Source organism: Lutra lutra, chromosome 5, assembly GCF_902655055.1.
Source record: "Lutra lutra chromosome 5, mLutLut1.2, whole genome shotgun sequence".
Classification (NCBI taxonomy): domain Eukaryota; kingdom Metazoa; phylum Chordata; class Mammalia; order Carnivora; family Mustelidae; genus Lutra; species Lutra lutra.
In genome coordinates this window covers 83,248,177-83,270,724 of record NC_062282.1, presented here as the reverse complement: position 1 = coordinate 83,270,724, position 22,548 = coordinate 83,248,177, and the positions used below count along the sequence as shown (strand labels likewise).

At 39.4% G+C, this 22,548-nt stretch overlaps 1 pseudogene; it reads left to right on the top strand.

The window, feature by feature from the left end:
• Nucleotides 1–15,275: 15,275 nt before the first annotated feature.
• LOC125101167 (nicotinamide phosphoribosyltransferase-like) overlaps nucleotides 15,276–22,548 on the top strand; it is a 66,055-nt pseudogene continuing 58,782 nt past the window's right edge.

The following is a 22,548-nucleotide window of genomic DNA, read 5'->3' as shown; positions in this document are numbered from 1 at the left end:
TGGGACCATGTGGGAAGAATTCAAGAGATAAGTGAAACCATAAGACAAAACAATATTAGAATAATTGGAATTCCAGAAGAAGAAGAAATAGAGGGGCAGAAGGTATTTTGGAGCAATATAACAGAGAATTTCCCTAATATGCAAAGGGAACAAGCATCAAAATCCAGGAGGCACAGAGAACCCCCACAAAATCAATAAGAATGGGACCACACCCATCACCTAATAGTAAAACTTACTAGTCTTAGAGATAAAGAGAAAATACTGAAAGTAGTTCGGGACAAGAAGTCTTTAACATACACAGTGGTAAAAATATTAGATTGGCAGCAGACTTATCCACAGAGACCTGGCAGGCCAGAAAGAACTGGCATGATATATTCAGAGCACTAAATGAGAAAAACATGCAGCCAAGAATACTATATCCAGCTAGGCTATCATTGAAAATAGAATGAGAGATAAAAAGCTTCCAGGACAAACAAAAATTAAAAGAATTTGCAAACACCAAACCAGCCCTACAGGAAATATTGAAAGAGGTCCTCTAAGCAAAGAGAGAGCCTAAAAGTAGTAGACCAGAAAGGAACAGAGACAACATATAGTAACAGTCACCTTACAGGCAATAAAATGGCACTAAATTCATATCTTTTAAGTTACCCTGAATGTAAATGGGCTAAATGCCCCCAATCAAAAGATACAGGGTATCAGAATGGATAAAAACCCAAAACCCATCAATATGCTGTCTGCAAGAAACTCATTTTAGACTCGAAGACACCTCCAGATTTAAAGTGAGGGGGTGGAAAACAATTTACCATGCTAACGGACATCAAAAGAAAGCTGGGGTGGCAATCCTTATATCAGATCAATTAGACTTTAAGCCAAAGACTATAATAAGAGATGAGGAAGGACACTACATGATACTCAAAGGGTCTGTCCAACAAGATCTAACAATTTTTAATATCTATGCCCCTAACATGGGAGCAGCCAACTGTATAAACCAATTAATAACAAAATCAAAGAAACACATCAACAATAATAAAATAGTAGTAGGGGACTTTAACACCCCCCCCTCACTGAAATGGACAGATCATCCAAGCAAAAGATCAACAAGGAAATAAAGGCCTTAAATGACACACTTGACCAGATAGACATCTCAGACAAATCAATCAATGTGATATAATACATTAATAAAAGAAAGAACAAGAACCATATGATACTCACAATAGATGCTGAAAAAGCATTTGACAAAGTACAGCATCCTTTCTTGAACAAAACTCTTCAAAGTGTAGAGATAGAGGGCACATTCCTCAATATCATCAAAGCCATCTATGCGAATATCATTCTCAATGGGGAAAAGCTGAGAGCTTTTCCACTAAGATCAGGAACACAGCAGGGATGTCCACTATCACCACTGCTATTCAACATAGTACTAGAAGTCCTAGCCTCAGCAATCAGACAACAAAAAGAAATTAAAGGCATCCGAATTGGCAAAGAAGAGGTCAAACTCTCACTCTTTGTAGGTGATATGATACTTTATGTGGAAAACCCAAAAGACTCCACTCCAAAACTGCTAGAACTTGTACAGGAATTCAGTAAAGTGTCAGGATATAAAATCAATGCACAGAAATCAGTTGCATTTCTCTACACCAACAACAAGACAGAAGAGAAATTAAAGAGTTAATCCCATTTACAACTGCACCCAAAACATAAGATACCTAGGAATAACCCTAACCCAAGAAGCAAAGAATCTGTACTCAGAAAACTATAAAGTACTCATGAGGAAAGTGAGGAAGACACAAAGAAATGGAAAAATATTCCATGCTCATGGATTGGAAGAACAAATATTGTAAAAACATCTATGCTACCTAAAGCAATCTACATGTTTAATGCAATCCCTAACAAAATACCATCAATTGTTTTCAAATAAATGGAACAAGTAATCCTAAAATTCATATGGAACCAGAAAAGACCCTGAAGAGCCAGAGGAATGTTGAAAAAGAAAGCCAAAGTTGGTGGCATCACAATTTCAGACTTTAAGCTCTATTACAAAGCTGTCATCATCAAGATAGTATGGTACTGGCACGAAAACAGACACATAGATCAAGGGAACAGAATAGAGAGCCCAGAAATAGTCCCTCAACTCTATGGTCAGCTAATCTTTGACAAAGCAGGGAAGAATATCCAATGGAAAAAAGACAGTCTCTTCAACAAAGTGTGTTGGGAAAATTGGACAGCCACATGCAGAAGAACGAAACTGGACCATTTCCTTACACCACACACAAAAATAGACTCAAATGGATGAAAGACTCAATGTGAGACAGGAATCCATCAAAATCCTTGGGGAGAACACAGGCAGCAACCTCTTCGACCTCAACTGCAGCAACTTCTTCCTAGAAACATCAACAAAGGCAAGGGAAGCAAGGGCAAAATGAACTATTGGGACTTCGTCAAGATCAAAAGCTTTTGCACAGCAAAGGAAACAGTTGACAAAACCAAAGACTACTGACAGAATAGGAGAAGATATTTGCAAATGACATATCAGATAAAGGGCTAGTATCCAAAATCTATAAAGAACTTATCAAACTCAACAGCCAAAGAACAAATAATCCAATCAAGAAATGGGCAGAGGACATAAACAGACATTTCTGCAAAGACAACATCCAGATGGCCAACAGACACATGAAAAAAATGCTCAACATCACTCGGAATCAAGGAAATACAAATCAAAACCACAATGAGATACCACCTCACACCAGTCAGAATGGCTAAAATTAACAAGTGAGGAAACAACAGATGTTGGTGAGGATGCGGAGAAAGGGGAACCCTCCTACAGTGTCGATGGGAATACAAGCTGGTGCAGCCACTCTGGAAACGGCATGAAGGTTCCTCAAAAAGTAAAATAGAGCTACCCTACAACCCGGAAATCACCCTACTGGATATTTACCCTAAAGATACAAATGTAGTGATTCGAAGGGGCACATGCACCTGAATGTTTATAGCAGCAATTTCCACAACAGCCAAACTATGGAAAGAACCTAGATCCAATCAACAGATGAATGGATAAAGAAGAGTGGTACACACACACACATACACACACACACACAGACATACAATGAAATACTATGCAGCCATCAAAAGAAATGAAATCTTGCCATTTGCAATGATGTGGATGGAACTAGAGGGTATTATGCTGAGCGAAATAAGTCAATCAGAGAAAGACAATTATTATATTATCTCCCAGATATGAGGAAGTTGAGAGGCAGAGTGGGGGGTTTGCAGGGTAGGGAAGGAAAAAAATCAAACAAGATGGGAGCAGGAGGGAGACAAAACCATAAAAGACTAAATCTCACAAAACAAACTGAGGATTGCTCAGGGGAGTGGGGAGGATGGTTGGAGAGGGTGGTTGGGTTAGGGACATTGGGGAGGGTATGTGAAATGGTGAGTGCTGTGATGTGTGTAAACCAGACAATTCACAGATCTGTACCCCTGGGGCAAATAATACATTTTATGTTAAGAAAAATAATGAATAAATAAAATAAAGTAAATATTTTATTTATTTATTTGACAGAGAGATCAGGAGAGCACAGCAGGGGGAGCAGTAGATGGAGAGTGAGAAGCAGACTCCCTGCAGAACAGGGAACCCAAGAAGGGCTTGATCCCAGGAAGCTGGGATCATGAGCTGAGCTGAAGGTAGACACTTCACCATCTGAGCCACCCAGAAGCCTCCATTGTTCTTATTTCTTATTGTACTTTCTTGAGGCATAGAGGAAGATGTTTTGCAATGTCACAGTGTTTGAACCACCAGGCCAGAAAAGCCCTGATAACAATGGAATGCCCAGACAACCACATGCCACTTCCCTGCTCATGATCGTGGGCTGAACACATATGACCTCCACCCATGATCACGTGCTCCCTGCCTGCTCTCTTGCATGTACCTCCCCCAGTCTCTCCCTAGAACACTGTAGGTGTCCATCTTGCTGGTAGAGAGGACGGTTGTTAAGACTTGAGCCTGTCACCTCCCCCAGCTGGAACAAATTTCTCCCTTTCTCTTTTCCAAACCCTCCTCTCTTGAGCTGTTCTTGCCATGAATTTATCTGAGTTCATTGGGCAACAATGTTGGCAAACCCAACCAGGAGCTGTGCTTCTGATTTGTCCACCCTCCTTGGGATTCACGACTCAGAGCAGTGTGCCCCAACACTGCCAGGGCTCACCTGTTGTTTCCAGAGTTAGCAGCTCAGTGATAGATGGATCAGGAACATCATCATTAGGCAACTCTGGAACTATTCCCATTTCATAGTCATTTATTACAAAAATGTTCTCCCCTTATCTCTTCACGTGGCTCCTCTTCATTCATACCTCATCTCAGAGATGTCTTCACCGAAATACTCCCCCCAAAGTAGCCCCCTTCACTCCAGTCATCCTCCATCATATGAGTGTGATAAACTGAAATATTGGGCCCAAATATTCATCTTCCCTGCACCTCTTTGTTTCCAAAGCTTCATCTTCAGGCAGGATTTCTCTCTGCTCCTTGACTTTGGCATGTCCATATGCGTTTTTTGGCCAATAGTATATGGGTATAAGAGCTTATCCTTTCCAAATACAAAACCTAAAATACCTCCCTTGTTTTTACTTACTTTTTTGTGCCTCTGGCATTGAAAGACAGAGCTATGCCAGTCCCTAGAGCCTGAAGCCACGCTATTGCAATGAACCCATTCGAATTACCTGAACCCCAGACCAATCCCAGATAAAAACAAATTCTCTACAATCTACTCAATTTGGGGTTGATTTCTTGTACATTTTTATTGTTGCAACTTACAAGGAAGTTATTTTTTCATAGCACTTACATTTTAAAGTTACTTTCATGAGTGCCTGAGTGGCTCAGTAGTTAAGCATCTGCCTTTGGCTCAGATCATGATCCCAGGGTTCTGGGATCGAGCCCTGCATAGGGCTCCTTGCTCAGTGGGAAGCTGCCTTCTCCCTCTCCCACTCCCCTGCTTGTGTTCCCTCTCTCGCGTCTCTCTCTGTCAAATAAATAAAATCTTTAAAAAAATAAAGTTACTTTCATTTACTTTTTTTTTTCCTATTTATATGTCTTTACCATTACCAGAATAGAAATTTCATAGAAGTAGGAATCTTATCCGACTTATTTGCCCTGAACCCATAATAGAATAAATAGTGCTTGGTACAAGAGTCATGTACTAGATGTTCAATAAATCTTTGCAGAAATAAGCAATGAATTGTTGAAATAGTTTTACTGAAGGGCCTAATTAACAATGGAGAAATAAGGGGAAACTGAAAAAAAAAATCACATGGCCATGGTAAAGAGGGTAATTAGAGTATAAAACTCTGAAAGGAAAGTTAAAATCTATTGATCCCAATTTTCCTATTAACAGTTAGGCTTAAAATATCAAATATATGAGGTTACATAGAAGCAAAAGGTACAACGTTAGTAGAATGCAGAGATGATTTCCACGTATTGTTAACGCGATATGATAAAAACCCTCAGATCCGAACTTGAACAAAACTGAATTCTCAGGACTAACTATCTACATCTAAATGCTCCCAGTGCCATCACATCTCCCAAATGATGTATTCACTGAGGTTTTGTAGAATATTTATCAGTTTCCAACTCAAACTGCCTTAAGGAACAAAAAAAATGGAATTTTTCATATTTTAAAAATATCTATAAGAAGATTAAATCTCAGGAAGAGTATGATTTAGCATTTCAAGAATTACAATGAGGGCCCATTTCATTGTTTCCTGTCTAGGCTTCCCTTTCTGTAGTTAGCGCCATCCTAAGACCAACTTCCCTCATTGTCATCAGGGGAATGCCAAGAGCTCCCGAGACTACCTGATTTATGTTTCTTGGTCTATGTCAAACTTCTTCTCTATTTCTCCAGCCTTTGAACGTAAGTCCTGGCTTCTGCTCTGACTTAACCATCTTAGCCATATGGCCAACACCGAACTGATCACTGTGGCCAAAAAAATGCTATGTACGAATTGGCTTATTTTGGGTAGTATTATCATACCTGAAGACAGAGGTAATTAATTTCACTGAAAACATAGAGCCTTTAGTGTGTGTACAGTTGGGGGTTGGGGGGAGACAGTCACAGGCAGCTCCCAAGGCCCTGCCATCTTCCTCCTTACTGATTGTATCTCCTCCGCTGTGAGCCTGACCCGCCACCGCACCTTACTGGGAACTCTACTCAGCCAGTTTCAGTTCCCATCCCATCAGCTCCAGAATGTACCCTGTCTATGTTTTCCTTTTATGCTTGTGTGACTTTGAGATCTAAATTGCCTTTTTCCTTTAGATAGAAGCTGTAGCCAGCAGAATAAAGACCCCTCCAAAGATATTCATGTCCTAATATCTAGAACCTGTGAACTGTTAACATTACCAGCTGACTTTGAGATAGGGGGATTGTCCTGGATTATCCAAGGGGGACCCATGAAATCACAAGAGTCCATAAAAGTAGAAGAGGGGGACAGAAGAGTTAGAGAGACATTTGAAGAACACTTTTGGTTTTAGAAGTCAAGGAATGGGGTGGCATCCAGGTGCCGGGAAAAGTAAACAGGCGGAGTCTCTCCTAGAAGCTCCCAAAGGAATAAGCCACGCTGACGCCTTGACTTTAGCCCCACTGAGACTCATTTTGAACTTCTGGCCTCTGGAACTGTAAGATAATAAATTTGAGTTGTTCAATATAATTGTGGTAATTTATTACAGAAGCAGTAGGAAATTAAAACAGAAACAAATATACTCTAATCTATTTTTCCTTTTGCCCTTGTGAGAAACGGGCTTGAGACGGAAGATGACTGCAAGGAGAAGCAGAAGGTAACCAGCAAAAGCAGCGGTTCATTGGATCTCTCCTTCTGAACCTCTCCTAAAATCTTGCCAGGAAGTTACCACAATCATCTCATCTGGTCAGACACTGGCCTTCGGAATCTAGTCCTCTGCTGCTGCTTCTTGCCTCCAGGTTGTGTTTGTGCCAATATTTGGGCCTTTCCTACCTAATCTGGGCTCTTGCCAGACATACTGGTTGCCAATCATGGCATTACCTCTTGCAAGCTGAGTGTCTTTAGGTAAGTCATTTAACCATTCTGGTCTCAGTTTCTTCACCTTCAAAAGGGGGCTAATAATAGTGTTTATCTGAACGAAGGTGTATCAGTTTGCTAGGGCTGCTAGAACAGAGCACCATAGGCTAAATGGTTTAAACAAGTGAAATTTATTTTGTTGTAGTCTGGAAGCTAGAAGTTCAAGGTCAAGTTGTTAGGAGGATTTTCTTCTAAGGCCTCTTTGGCTTGTAAGCCGGCAGTCTTCTCTGTGTCCCCTTATAGTCTTTCTTCTGTGTGTGTGTGTGTGTGTGTGTGTGTGTATTCCTGGTGACATGTGCCCCAGTTTTTTCATATAAGAATATCAGTCATAATGGATTAGGGTCTACCTTAAAGAACCCATTTTAAATTAATCACATCTTTACAGACCTTATCTCTGAATACAGTCACATTCCAAGGTACTGGCGGTGAGGACTTCAACCAATACATTTTAGAAGGACATTAATCGGGGCACCTGGGTGGCTCAGTTGTTAAGTGTCTGCCTTTAGCTCAGGTCATGATCCCAGGGTCCTGGGATCAAGCCCCTCATAGAGCTCCCTGCTCAGCGGGGAGCCTGTTTCTCCCTCTCCTACTCCCCCTGCCTGTGTTCCCTCTCTGTGTCTCTGTCAAGTAAATAAAAACCTTAAAAAAAAAAATAAAAGGACACTAATCAGGCCATAATAGAGGGATTTTAAGAGTGACAAGATATGATCAATCAGAAGACCCTAGCAGAATGCCTAGCTCACTGTACATCCTAGCCTTTACATTATTATTTTCTTTCATGGCAAGGCTTTTGTTTTTGTTAAGCAGCACGTTTATCCACTACAGTCTTTTTTTTTTTTTTTTTAATTTGAGAGAGCGAGAGAGAGTGAGAGAGAACAGGAGGATGGAGTAGAGAGAGAAGCAGGCTCCCCACTGAGCAGGGAACCTGATGTGGGACTCCATCCCAGGAATCCCAGGACTCTGAGATCATGACCTGAGCTAAAGGCAGATGCTTAACAGACTGAGCCACCCAGGCATCCCCACTCCAGTCTTTGCAAGGGAAACACTTGAAGTGTGAAAGCTAGAACCTCTTAAAAACTGGGGGGTTGGGGAAACGACTAAGATCAATGGCCAAGAGGCTGGGACATAACACACCTGTTTCTGGGATTCAATTTCACTGTCTTAGAAACACCTGGTTTTTTAGCTGTCTTATACAAAACACGTGTGTTTGTTTTCTGCAAGCCCAACTCATTTACAACACATTGAGAGAAACACCCTTCAGAAGCAGGTATGTGAAACACAGCTCATGGTGCACTCCCAGCTCCACAGCCACTCCCAGGTCTGAGAGATTTCCTAGACCTCAAGGTAGCCAAACTGAAAATCTAACTACTTAGTTTCCGGTAAAGACAGATAAGACAGATGTACACTGATGTCACAGAATTTGATTCCAGTTGACATTTAGGGAATTTGATGAAAAAAAAAAACTATTAATGATGCTAACACTAATAATGCCACATTACCACTAGCAGTAGTCTTAAATGTAGACACTGTGTGTAGTGACTGATGTATATTATTTAACTCATTCATCCAACACATATTTCCTGAATGGTTATTATGTGCCCAACTCTCTTCTGGTTCGTGGAGGATACTGCAGTAAATAAACAAATGAAATTCATTCCATCAGGGAGTTTATGTATTAGTGGGTAATGAAAGACAGTAAATATAAATATACATATTTATATTATATACATATTTAAATTTTATATCTTTCATATTTATTCACATAAACCCATTTGGGTTATAAATATATGTAGTGTGTCAGCTGATGTGAAGTCAGACAGAGAAAGTGAGTTGAGGAATGCTATAATCCTATAGAGGGTAGAGGAAGGAGGATCACTGAGAAGACTCTTTGGGGCAGACCTAAACGAGGTAAGGGCATGAGCCATGAAGATGCCACGGAGGAGAACATTCCAGGGAGAAGGGACAACATTTCAAAGAATCTGAGGTGGTAATATGTCTACTGTGCTCTGTAATTGGTACATGTATGATATCTAAAAGAAGGCTACATCAGAGGTAATGGGAACACACCAAATAGGAAAGGTATTATCAGACCTTGTAAGGACTTTTTATTTTATGGAGATGGAGAGTCAAAGGATTCTGAATAGGAATGTGATATGACCTGATGAGTATAAAAATATCACCCTGGGGCTCTACTGAAATTCTAGAGGGGCAGACAGGGTGTTTGAATCCAACCTGCTTAACACCAATACTTCCATTTTTACAATTTACATTACTTTTACGATGTTCTCTGTGCTGTGGAAACACTGAGGATGAATAAGTCTTTATTCAGGTGTTGAAGCTGTCAACCTCGTTACTCAGGTCTGCCTTTTAGTCATCCTACCAAAAAGTTTTTGAGCTCAGTCCATGGGAGTTCAGACTGACTGACTTTCATTCTGTGACTGAGCCATTTCTTCATTCATTTTAAAAATAACTTCAACAACTGTTTGATGAGGATGAAGAAGGACACGCAAGCACACACCACCAAAATCTGAGGATTGCTCTTGAGAACTACATAATGTCACGCTATCTGTACTTGTATACATTTTGTCTACATACTTGACAATGGCCAAAAGGACTGTATGATAAAATTGCACAGTGGAATTCTACTGACATTGACCACTTCCTACTGGTTACTGTGGCAATTTCCTCCTTCTCTTCCTCGGTTCTAATCATTATGATGACACATCATATGTGATGACACATAAACTCTCTTTAGGCAATCTTATTCTATTCAAAGATATTAAATATCACAAAGACCCAGTAATGCCTAAATGCTAAGTCTCCAACTCCTATGTCTGGCTCAGACCACTGCTCTGAACTTTGTTTTGTAGTTATCTAATTACTTGACATTTTGTCATGCATGTTTAAGAGGCATCGCAAACACAGCATGTCCAAAGAAGACTCTTGATTTCCAAATCTGTTCTTCATCTGTGGACTCCATCTATTTCCTTGCCCCAGTTCCTCTTTTTCCCTCACACCTAATGTCTAATGCTTATCAAATCCTTCCTCATCCACCTTCAACTTACAACCCCAGACTGGTGTTTCTTTCTATCTCCATCACAGCCATCTTCATTCACAACCCTGCCAGCCATCATCTTGACTATTGCAATAAACCTCTTCACCACGTTTTTGTCTTCCATCCTTACTTAATATAGTTATTTTCCATTCATCAACTACAGTGATATGTTAAAAACAAATTCTGAAAGGCAACAACTGAAAAAAAAAGACAAAATTCTGTGTGGATGAAAATGCAAAACACCTGGAACTCAGACACTGCTCATGAGAATGCAAAGTGATGACACTACTCTGACATTTGTACATATACTTGTCATTCACACTAGTAATCCTACTTCTCTGTATTCACCCAAGTGAAATGAAAGCATATGTTCACACAAAAACCTGTATGAGGACCTTTAAAGCAGATTACTTGGTACATAGGGGAAAAACTCGGGAAAAACTGGGAAACGGGTAAATTGTGATACATGTATTTAACAGCATACAATTCATAGTAAACAAATTACTGATGCTCTCAACAACATGGATGAATTTCAAATGCATTACGCTAGGTGAAAGACATCAGACTCAAAGGCTACATACTGTATAATGCCATAATAGGACATTCTGAAAAGGCCAAACGATAGTGGTGATACAAAGATTTAGTGGGGGTGGCGATTACTACAAGGGAAAACAGTCCTTTCTTTTGGGTGGTTGAACGGCTGCCTATCTTGATTATGGTGGTGATGACATGATCACCTGTGTTATGTCAAAATAAGCAGAACTATACACTTTTCAAGAAGGTAAATTTGTGGGTAGACTACACCTTAACTATTAAAATGGGGAAAATGTTACATTCAATTCCCTGTCTATTTTTTTTTAATTTCCTGTTTAAAACACCACAGGGAATTCCCATTAGAATCAGACCAAAATCCAAGGTCCTCATGTACATAACCAGCTCAAACCTACTCTCAGACCTCCTCTTGCTGTTCTGAGAAGATACGAAGTAGTTCTCATGTCAGGACATTTACATTTTGTACCCTATGCTGGGAAAGTCTTTCCCTAGATTTTTCTATGGCTCACAACTTACTGAATGTAGCTTATCTCCTCAAATGTCCACCCTGGTTTCTCAAGCTAAACAACATTGTCTGGCCTCTTCCTCTGTAGTACCTAACACAATTTAGTGTTTTTCCTAAATAAATTCTTTACTTGACTAGAATCTAAGTCCCACTAGAGGAGGGACTCAGTCTAATTTGACTGACCATGGCTATTCCCCCAGCTCTGAGAGGTAAAGAAGTAACACATATTGTTAATACATGTTTGTTGAATACGGGATACGTAATTTGATGACTATTTGGAGACCCTACAATCACACCAGAATATTTGCCTAGGTACCTGTAAAATAACTACTAAATTGATAAACACTGTCTGGTCTGTTTCCCAGGGTGCTGACATAGAATTGAAGCATACATGAAACCCCATTTTTCACACACAAGCTGACTGGTTATTCAGGAATATAGAGAGAGTTACCTGGAAAGTCTGCTGACAATTCTCAAAACTTTTTTTTTTCTTTTTTTTGAGTTCTCAGTACTTTATTATTGGTTCTTGTCTACCTTCCTGAATGAATTCTAGGAACGCAAGAACAAAGCAAAACCAATTTACCTCACAGGAATGTACAGATGCATAATAAATTAGACATTGGCTGGGGTTTTTTGTGTTTTTTTTTTTCAAAAATGAAACACTGTTTCAGTTTTTCCCCTTCAGTCTGACTTCACTGATTCTATAATTGGTTTCCTCAGATTCACTGATTGTGGTATAATGAGGCTATGGCTAATACTGATGGTCATGTGCACACAGGCACCAGCTGAAGAGTTTAAGCATTCCTGAGATGTGTACGGATGTTATTTAGCTACATATTTATAGCTAATACATACAGAGCAATTCTTACTCAACGCCACATTTATAACCTTGATGAGATTCAGAGTCCCGCTGCCCCCGCCTTTTTTTTAAAGCGCTCAATTTCACAAATCCTAAACAAATCAAGAAAGCCAACCCGGAAAACACACATATAATTATATTAAAATTGGTAAGGAAAAGAATAAAATAGTCTGTAATTGGTAATTCATATCTTTGGTAGGTAAATAACACTAAGTGGGCAAGGATGCTAAAGATAAACTCTTCCTTTTTACTCTAGACAACTAAATTATTTAGAAACTGCTTTATTCATCAAATGAACAGAAACAAACGTGAGCTGATGTGAATTATCTACAGGTCTGAATTCACAGTGCTATACCGGAATTAGATTTTATGGAGGGTGAAGTCCATAATTGAACATTGGTACACTACCCCTTCCATCCAGGCTGGGTAGAGGTAAAAAGGGATGCAGGTTAATTGGCTGAGCTCAGTTAACTAGCCAGAGAACCTCTAGGACATTAGAGAATAAAAATCATTCTATGAATAGTTGTGTAAGACTGTTATTTCCAAACTCAATGCTCAGCTAATATCCAATTAACTGGCAAGTTACTTTAGATCTCCAAGTATCCCCTCTGGATCAAGGGGAGAAAAAAGGAGAAATACTGACTTCATTTCTTTCTAGTATTTATTCATTGCTGTAGCCAGGAATGTATTCATTTTTAAATAGGGTTATAGTTTGCTTGATTAGTCTCTACATGATGCCAAACCTATGAATAAAACCTGAAAATTATTTCCAAAATATACTGTATTTTCTGTGACTACTTGCAGATGAACATACCATTACATGATAATTGAGGGCTATTTGAGCTTCTGGGTGTTATCCCATTTGGCTCTTTTCCCACCAGTGGGGGCACTAAATTTTGACTTATTTACCATTGGCCCTCATTTGTACTTCTACCATCTCGGGTTAATGGTACCATAAACAACTGCACTTTAGGGTCAGCTCAAACTCTCTCCTAACTCAAATCAAGTTTATTTCTTCTACTCTTGGCCTTGTTTTGAAATCTTGGTGAGGAAGATTTCCCCACTTCCCCATTAACTGATCTCTGATGCCAGGCACTACAGCACTACAGAAATCACTAAAGAGTGGCAATATCTCATTGAATCTTGACAATGCAGAGTGTAAATTATTTAGAAATATGGAAAGTGAGCACAACAGAGTTGTGTTTTCAGGGTACTAAACCCAAAGAAAAACAGAGTGGGGACACAAGTGCACTTCTGTCCACAGCCTCCCTTCCTATGATGCTTTCATATGACAAGTCTCAAGTCAGTCAACGAACTAATTAACCAGCATTTAAGGAGCTCCATGTGCTGGTTTAAGTAAAAATATTCAGGAACTGGATCTTTGGCTTTATTCAATCCTGCCTAATTCCATTCTTATTCATGTGCTCACCCACAGTTAATAAAAACTACTTAAGAAGCTTTCAAACCATTCTGAAACCTACTACACTGGTTGCTAATAAAGATGCAAAAATGAATAGTCATTGTTTTAAATGGATTTACTCAGTTGTTTGAATCTTTACCTTTCTTTGTCAGGCACATTGCTGGATTAGAACACAGGTGCTGAATTTCATTCACTTTGTATTAACCTCAAAGTTCAACCATCTAGTCTTTTCCCAATTAGTTTCAGGAAGCTGGCTGGCATTCTAGCTCTGAAAATTCTAATTTGGATAAAAGCTGAAAAACTCCCTCAGGAACGAAGGGGAAAATTGTACCAGGGGGATTTAACGTGAGGTAAAAGAAAATGCAGTCATCTTTACTATACTGGATTTTGTCCTCATACTCCTCAAATTCTATCAAATCCTAAAGCTGCACAAAAATATATGACATAATCTATGGGGCGCCTGGGTGGCTCAGTGGGTTAAAGCCTCTGCCTTCGGCTCAGGTCATGATCTCGGGGTCCTGGGATCGAGCCCCGCATCAGGTTCTCTGCTCTGCGGGGAGCCTGCTTCCCTCTCTCTCTGCCTGCCTCTCTGCCTACTTGTGATCTCTCTCTGTCAAATAAATAAATAAAATCTTTAAAAAAAAATATATATATATATATATGACATAATCTAATCTAAATATCTCATTTTCCAGAATAGGAAAACAGGATTGGGGTTCAGGGATAGGCGGTAGTATCCTTATCGCTCTCATTTTACACAGTTCACATGGCGAACCAGTGAAGGACTCAAATACTAGTATATATGGCAGTATTCTGCATTCATGTGTTTCTGGACGTGGCCTATTTATGAAATTTTAAGTCAAAAATCAAAAAGAATCATTTTAATACTAAGAATTCAATTGAGAAAAACAGAAACAACTATAGATGAAAACTTCCTTTTCTCACTACCCGTTTTTACCCACAGCCAACGTCTTAGCTGCCCATGATTGTTTTTATGTGGGGTAATTCAAATCTTCATTCCTCAAGGATCTCATCCATTGAAATTATGACTCTGATAGGTCACTTTGACCCTCTATTAACGTTTACCACTCTACTCTTCCACAGAGCTCAAAGGCATGGAAACATGCATGCAGGAACAAAATGCAAGTTTTGCAAACGGCCCTTTAGGCAAAATAATGAAAGGAACTTCTTGTATTTCAACCTCTAGGTTAGATGGAAAAGATTAAGAGGCACTGGTCACGGGTTCAAAGCATATACCACAACTTACAAGGTCAGCTTTCCTTCCCTCCTAAGCGTCATTATCCAGTCAGCTCTACAGCTGAGCCCTTAGGTAACTTTTCCACATTTCCCTCAGGTATGTTGTTTCTGGATGATGGGTGTACAGAGAGAAGTAAATCACAAGCACTGAGCTTATTGTTTGACTTCTTTTTGCTGTAAAGTAAGTTCTCCTGTGAGAAGCAATGATGTTGTATGAGACCATGATGGTGAAGAGAGTGTTAATAGATCCGTAAGGGTGGTGTTAGGAGAGACACTGTTAACTGTGGGGGCGGGTCATGTACTATGTGTTTATTTCAGTTGGGAAAAATCATGATGAAAGTGGTCTTGTGTGAGCAACCCGTCACTAGATAAACGGTGATATATCAGTACTGGTCTCTGTTGCTGGCAGGTTAGGCCCTCAGCACCACTGGCATCCAGTTCAGTCACAGTGAGGGAAATCCCAGGCAACGTCTCTGTCCACGGAGCCCTAGCCATTTTATTCATAACCCCCTTGATCAAGCACTAAATACTTGGGAAAAGACTATGCATGGTGTCCAGAGACAGTCATCTTCAACATCTTCAACAGTATGGAGATGATTCCATGAAGGCGATAGCCTTTGATCAGCACTCAGGTGAGATGTGTATATTCTCACACTCTATGCCTATCTCAAGGGGTCTATCTATAAACTATTCTCTAATCCTGTTTCTCCCAAGTCTCTGACCATCTTATCAAACTGTCAGCCACTGTTTAGGTATCGTTATAGACTGTATTTCAGCCTATCTCTCTTTCCGGAAAAAGTGTTCAGTAAAATGCACTGTTCCGTGTTCTGCTCACTGGAAATGTTTCCTTTCCATAGTATTGCTTAGGGCCACCGCTGAGTGGGGTTTTAATGCCACAGCTGGGTGTCTTTAGCCAATGGCAGCATATCATGCCATATACTGAGTAATGGAGCTCAATTTTTTTCCCTTAGTAATCTGATGGAGGAAAACCTCTATGAGACCATAGCTGTGTATTAATGGAGAGATGGCAATGTAGTAAGTGTAAATGCAAAGAAAGTCAGAGTCAATAGTTCACATAACTTGCTTGTACCTTTAAGGATATATCAGAGTGGCTTCTTACAGATACTACCTTCAGGGTCATGAGAAATAGAGCTTCTCAAAAAAAAAAAAGGAAAAATAGAGCTTATCTGCATGCTCAAATTTATGAGCACTAAACACCCAGTTAATGACTGGAAGGTCTGCTTAGGTTGCAGAATCAGATACAAGAATTATCCAACTATTACACATTCCTTTCTACCAGTTCCAGTAACTAGCAAGAACAATGTCTCAAAAGAAAAACAGTTTTATGATGTTTCTCTCCAACCTCTAGGTATCCGTATTATGATTATCCTATCAGGGTTTACCAGAAGCTCAGGAAAACATCCTGATAAGTAACACACACTTGAATACCTTAAGTCATCAAGCCTGATCCAATTGAAAACCCTTGTCTTTCCCTGGACTTCACTCTAAACAGCCAATCCTACAGATCATTTCATCAATGGACTGAAGAAACACTTTCAAAATGGTGGCTCTTTGTCTAGGATCTACAGACATCCTCTAGGTATCATGCCTCTTTCTTATTAATAGAACTAAAAGGTGTAGATGATATTTCAGGTTGGAGGGAGTAGATAGCCATGCCCTATACTCACTGAACCTCTAAAAATCTCAGAGAGATCAAAGAGCCCTGAATATTTTTATATTTTTATCTCTTACTCTGTGACACACATGTATCTTACCATATTATTACTGCTGAATAGATCTGATTGACATTATATCATCCATTTGCAGACCAATATGATGCCATGTGGGATAGCAAAATGAGTAAGATTCCTGCATGCTAGATTTTGACAAAAAGACAGATGAGACTGAACTAAGACCGTGAAATAAACTATTATCCCTATCAAGTGGAAGAAAACTATACCTGACTGACTTCGCTAATTGCTATAAAGCAAAAAGGCATTTGCCAGATCAATAGTTGCAAACTAGAGGCTAGAGTCTCTGTTGATTTACACTAATAAACAGACAATATTTGGAATAGCAGCTGAAGTTGAAGTCACTACCCGATTAAATCTATGAGAATCCAACCTAATTCTCTAAGACTTGTCTGTGGCAGAGGCCAAAAAGGTAAGCAAAATGTTGTAGGTATCACTACTCGATATTTTGTATCTTTGATACTGCCAATAATCTCTGTAATTTCTCTGGGAATGCAATACCTTGCTTTTGACTTCCTATTTTGTGATTGTATGTGTGCATGTTTTCTGGGTGGTGGGGCAGTTGTAGGGTTTCCCATTGGTCATTTCTACCATACTAGGTCTCACCCCCATAGGTCGGGAAGTGAAAGCAGGGATTCATATAACAATCAAGTATATATGCCCCTACTGTGTGTTCAGGAACTGAGAAATGACCACTGTCTGGCTTCCTAAACCCATTTGGCCCTCCAAGAAACGTACTAAAGAAAAAACTTTATTATCTAACTTGATAGTACTCTTTTGGTGAACTATAGTGGAAGTTTAATTCCTAAGTGATTAAAAGAGTCTCAAAGCCCATATGTCATCATTCCTCAAATATGTGTTTCCCTTTCCCTTGGAAATAGCTATAAGTCCCTTTGACAAAGGATGGGGGAAATATTTGACATACTGAGTCTTGGACTCCCTTTCATTCAAGTGATTCTGAATTTGTGAAATGGCTTATGTCTGAGAATGAGGGGAGGAAGTAGGTGGTAACTTATATTATTTTCAAAACCCTGTTTCCACAAGGGGAATAGAATGCTTGAGTTAGTTTTAACAGCACAATTTTTCTTCTATAGACATGTTTCATGGGAAGCCAAATGATCAAAATATTAGTTGGAGAGCATGGAGTCAGAATTGCCTCATGTTTAAATCTTCTTATAGTAACAGTATGAAATGGTTCCCACATTCAATATAATTACTTAAAGGACAACCTTCACAAAAAAGCCAGACATAGGTGTAAATGGCACGGATCCACTTATACATGGATTGTTTTCAATAACTATACTAGGAAAGTTTCTGCAGATTTAGGACTTCACAAAAGTCACAGACAAACTGCTTAGCATAGAAATCTTTTTAACATTAAGAAAAAGGTATGTCACAAATGAGTGAAATACATGTAGATACTCATCATTTACTATCAGAAAGTATGTACACATCTGGTATAAAAAGTTGAAATTTATCAACACTTCACATGTATCAGCATAGACCGTAACTATATGGTGCCCTCCAAAGTCAAAGATAAGGACAAATGTACTCACATGTTATTAAATAAAAAATGTATAAAATTAACTATATAATCAACTGTAGTACTACTGTAATCAGTACTCTGTAGATACTCCTGTTGCTAATGTGGTAGGTTCGACTGTTGTAAGGATTTGCTCAAAGCACTGTGTGACTCTAATTATCTCTGCCAGAGAATTTCGTCTCTCCAGTAAATGGTCTATGACCATGAAAAGTGATGTCTGGTGCTTCTTGTGTATTTCTCACTGTGTTTAATGCAATAATACTACAGACTGTGAATAACACCGTGAGACCCATATGAAGTGTCACTAGTGATGCTGGAGGTGCTCCCAAGAAGCAGAGAAAAGTTATGATATTACAAGTGGAATCATTTGCTCTGTATGGAACACTGAGGTCTGCAGTTGCACTCGTCCTCCACCTCAAGATAAATGAATCAAGACTTTTTCTTGAAAAAACAATGAAAAGGATATTTGTGAAGGTGTCACTGCAGCTATTCCAGCAAGTGCAAAATCCTTGCACTTGGTGCAAAATATTTTTTATCTTGTATCGAAAAGGTAGCTTTTATATGGGTGCAGGATTGCTACAAGAAAGGCGTACCTAGAGTCTAATATGATTAGAGAATAAGCCAGGTCCTTATGTGACAGCTCAAATCAAGAATAAAGTGCAGGATCTAAAGCTGGAGAATTTAACGCTAGCAAAGGATGGTTTGAAATTTTAGAAAAAGAGTTGGCTTAAAAAAAAAGTCAAGATAGCAGGAAAAGCAGCTTCTGCTGACCAAGAGGCAGCAGACAAGTTCCCAGATGCCATAAAGAAAATCATTGAGAAAGGATATCTGCCTGCAACAGGTTATTAATGCAGTGAAAGTACCCTATTTGGGGGGAAAAAATACTGGAGAGGACATTTATTAGGAAGAGAAGCAAGCACAGGATTGAAGGCAGGAAAGGATAGGCTAACTCTACTGTTTTGTGCAAAGGCAGTTGGGTTTATGATCAGAGCTGTCCTTATCTACAAAGCTGCTAAGTGTCCAGCCTTGATAGGAAAAGATAGACACCAACTGCCAGTCTTCTGGTTGTATAATGGGAAGGCAGAGACAACAAGAATCCTTTCTCTGCATTGCTTCCATTGATGTTTTGTCCCTGGAGACAGGAAGTACCTTGTCAGCAAGGAACTGCCTTTTATAGTGCGCGCGCACGCACCCCCCCCCCCCACATATGGTCCTTGACCGATCAGAATCCCATTAATTCAACACCAAAGGTGTTGGTCCATTTGTCCCCAAAACAGTATCTGCAATTTAGCATCTAGATCAGCAGATCACAAGAACCTTTAAGGCTTATTACAGAACGCATTCTGTGGAAGGGATTGTCAACATTATGGGAAAGAACACTGGCAGTGAGAACATCATGAAAATCTGGTAATCCTCCACCAATGAAGACGCCAACAGTGTTATAGAAAAGCCATTGGGACGCCTGGGTGGCTCAGTGGGACGCCTGGGTGGCTCAATGGGCGCCTGGGTGGCTCAGTTGGTTAAGCAGCTGCCTTCGGCTCAGGTCATGATCCCAGCCTCCTGGGATCGAGTCCCACATTGGGCTCCTTGCTCAGCAGGGAGCCTGCTTCTCCCTCTGCCTCTGCTGCCACTCTATCTGCCTGTGCTCACTCTTTCTGTCAAATAAATAAATAAAATATTTTAAAAATAAATAAAAAAATAAAATAAAAGCCATGAAGGCCGTCAAGCACAATACAATAAATTCCTGTTGGAGAAAACTGTCTAGATTTTGTGCATGACTTTACAGGATTTTTAACAGACACAATCAAGGAGATTAGGAAAGGGATTGCGGATATGAGGGGAAAAATGATGGCAAAGGGTTCCATGATATGGATCCTGTAGAAGTTCAAGAGCTAACAGACACCACACACTTGCTGGACTTGTTTTAACCTAACAGTGTCTAGTCCTGAATTAGGAATATGCTGGAGATGAGTGCTTCTGAAGCAGTGCCAGACAATGAGGAAGAAGACACAGAAGAAGCAGTGCCAGGAAAACAAACTGACAGTTGATAATAGGAGTAGAAAAGTTCTGATTATTCAAACTACTTTGGACTTCTTTTAAGACATGGACTTTTTTTTTTTAAGGATTTTATTTATTTGAGAGAGATGGCACAAGAGAGACCGAGCACAAAGAGGGGTGAAGGGCAGAGGGAGATGGATAAGCAGACTCCCTGCTGAGCAAGGAACCCAATGAGGGGCTGGATCCCAGGACCCTGGGATCATGACCTGAGCCGAAGGCTTCACTGACTGACCACCCAGGTGCCTCAAGACATGGACCCTTTATGATACAGGCACTGAACTAAACAAACAGTGGAAGAAGGATTGGAACTCTACAGAAACATTTTGAGAGAAATGAAAAGCAAAAGTCAGGCAGAAATTATAAGGTAGTTCCATCAAGTTACACTGAGTGCCTCTCCTGCCTCCTCTTCTCCATCCTCCACCTCCGCAGCCCCGAGATGGCAAGACCTACCCCTCTTCTTTCCCCTCCTCGGCCTCCTGAAAATAAAACCAACAAGGAGGAAGACCTTTGTGGTGATCCATATCCACTTAATGAATAGGAAATAATCATCAGGTTGTATAGTTAATGAACTTAGTTAATAAACGTAGAGTCTTCATGTGGAAATCTACTCACCCTACTGCAAGAACCATAGGACATCGTCACCTAAGTATTCAGTGTGTAGAACATCAAGGGCAGGACTTGGATGGAAGTGGATAGCCTATCCAGACACAGGCATAAGATGAGTGACAAGTCAATATAAAATTGTTATATGTGTTATATATGTGCTAGTTTTGTTACTGCTTTAGAACTTTGCTTTCAAAGAATTACATTACCATACAATATGTCTCTGTGGTAATTGGAGCAACTGGGTATCAACCTATCATCACAAATGATTTTTAAAAATGTAACAATGTTTCCAGTACTGTATTATAAATATAACTATAATATTATATGCCATAAAATTTTTATGATACATTCATTAGTGTATAGGCTAGGCTACCATGAAGCACATGTATTGGTCCCATTAGGCTACCATAAGGCAATCATATTGCTGCTTCTTTGCTATCAATGCATGGATCATTACATAAATAAATAAATATGAATTTCTTTTTTATATTATCTTTTCATTTTTGTCGTGTGTTGTTGTTAATATGTGTAATCTACAGTGTTTTGTATCATGTAAGTCAATATTGATGTAGGTACTGACAGTTTATTTTGTAAACAAATGATGTAAAGTTTAGTATCAATAAATACAGTACACTACTGCAAATGTATTTTCTCTCCCTTATGATTTTAATATTTTCTCCTCCAGCCTACTTTATCATAAAAATACAGTATATAATACATACACAAAATATGTGTTAATCAACTGTTTATGTTATCTGTAGGACCTCCAGTCACCAATAGGCCATTAGCAGTTAACTTCTGGGGAGTGAAACATTACATGTAGATTTTCAACTGTGCAGATATCAGGGTTCCTAACCTCTGCATTGCTCAAAGGTCAACTTTGAGGATATAAAGTATCCTCCCTAGCCTCATACTTTTACAGACAGGGCTCATTGTGGGTATTGATGAAAGATTTCTTGATAATCCCTCATGTCTGGCGAATCTTTGTTTTGATCTCATTTACTTTTTCAGACCAAGTCATAGATGCATTTTTTATTGTTGTTCTTATTATTAGTTGCTTTTTGTTTTAAGATTTTATTTATTTATTTGACAGAGAGAGATCACAAGTAGGCCGAGAAGCAGGCAGAGAGAGAGGGGGAAGCAGGCTCCCTGCCAAGCAGAGAGCCCAATGCAGGGCTCGATCCCAGGACCCTGAGTTCATGACCTGAGCTGAAGGCAGAGGCTTAACCCACTGAGCCACCCAGGCGCCCTATTATTTGCTTTTACCTAACATTTTCTAGTCCTGAATTAGGAATATGAAGAAAACTTTTATTCAAACTGTTAGACACAATCATGTTAATTTGCTGCCACAAATGTATCACTGAACTAATAGGGTACTTTCATGACTTTAAAGAATCATTTCTAATTTAGGGTGGAGTGTGGAGGAGAGACACCTCACTGTAGCTTTCATTACCACCAACAGTCATCATTAGCTAAATCTGGACTAGTAAGTATCTAATACTGACTGAACACAGTATTTATGAGAATTATGCATCAAAAATTTTCCTTTCATAGAGTAGGTGAAACCAATCTCAGGACTTCACAGTCTCAGGATAATTTTTCTCTTTCTCCAAGTTTATAGAACAAAGTTTGTCAGACTTAAAAATGGATGAAGGTAGAATGAAATCCACATCTTCACAGTTGATCTATAATAATGGTGATATGCACTTTGTGCAAACCTATTAAAATGAATAATGGTGCCCTGACACACCATTCAAGTCATTTTGCTATGGGAAATCATTCATCAAAAATGCATATATATCTGGAATTCAATTAATCATCTCATACAATTGGTTAGTCTCTTGCAATTTTTATTCTAATAC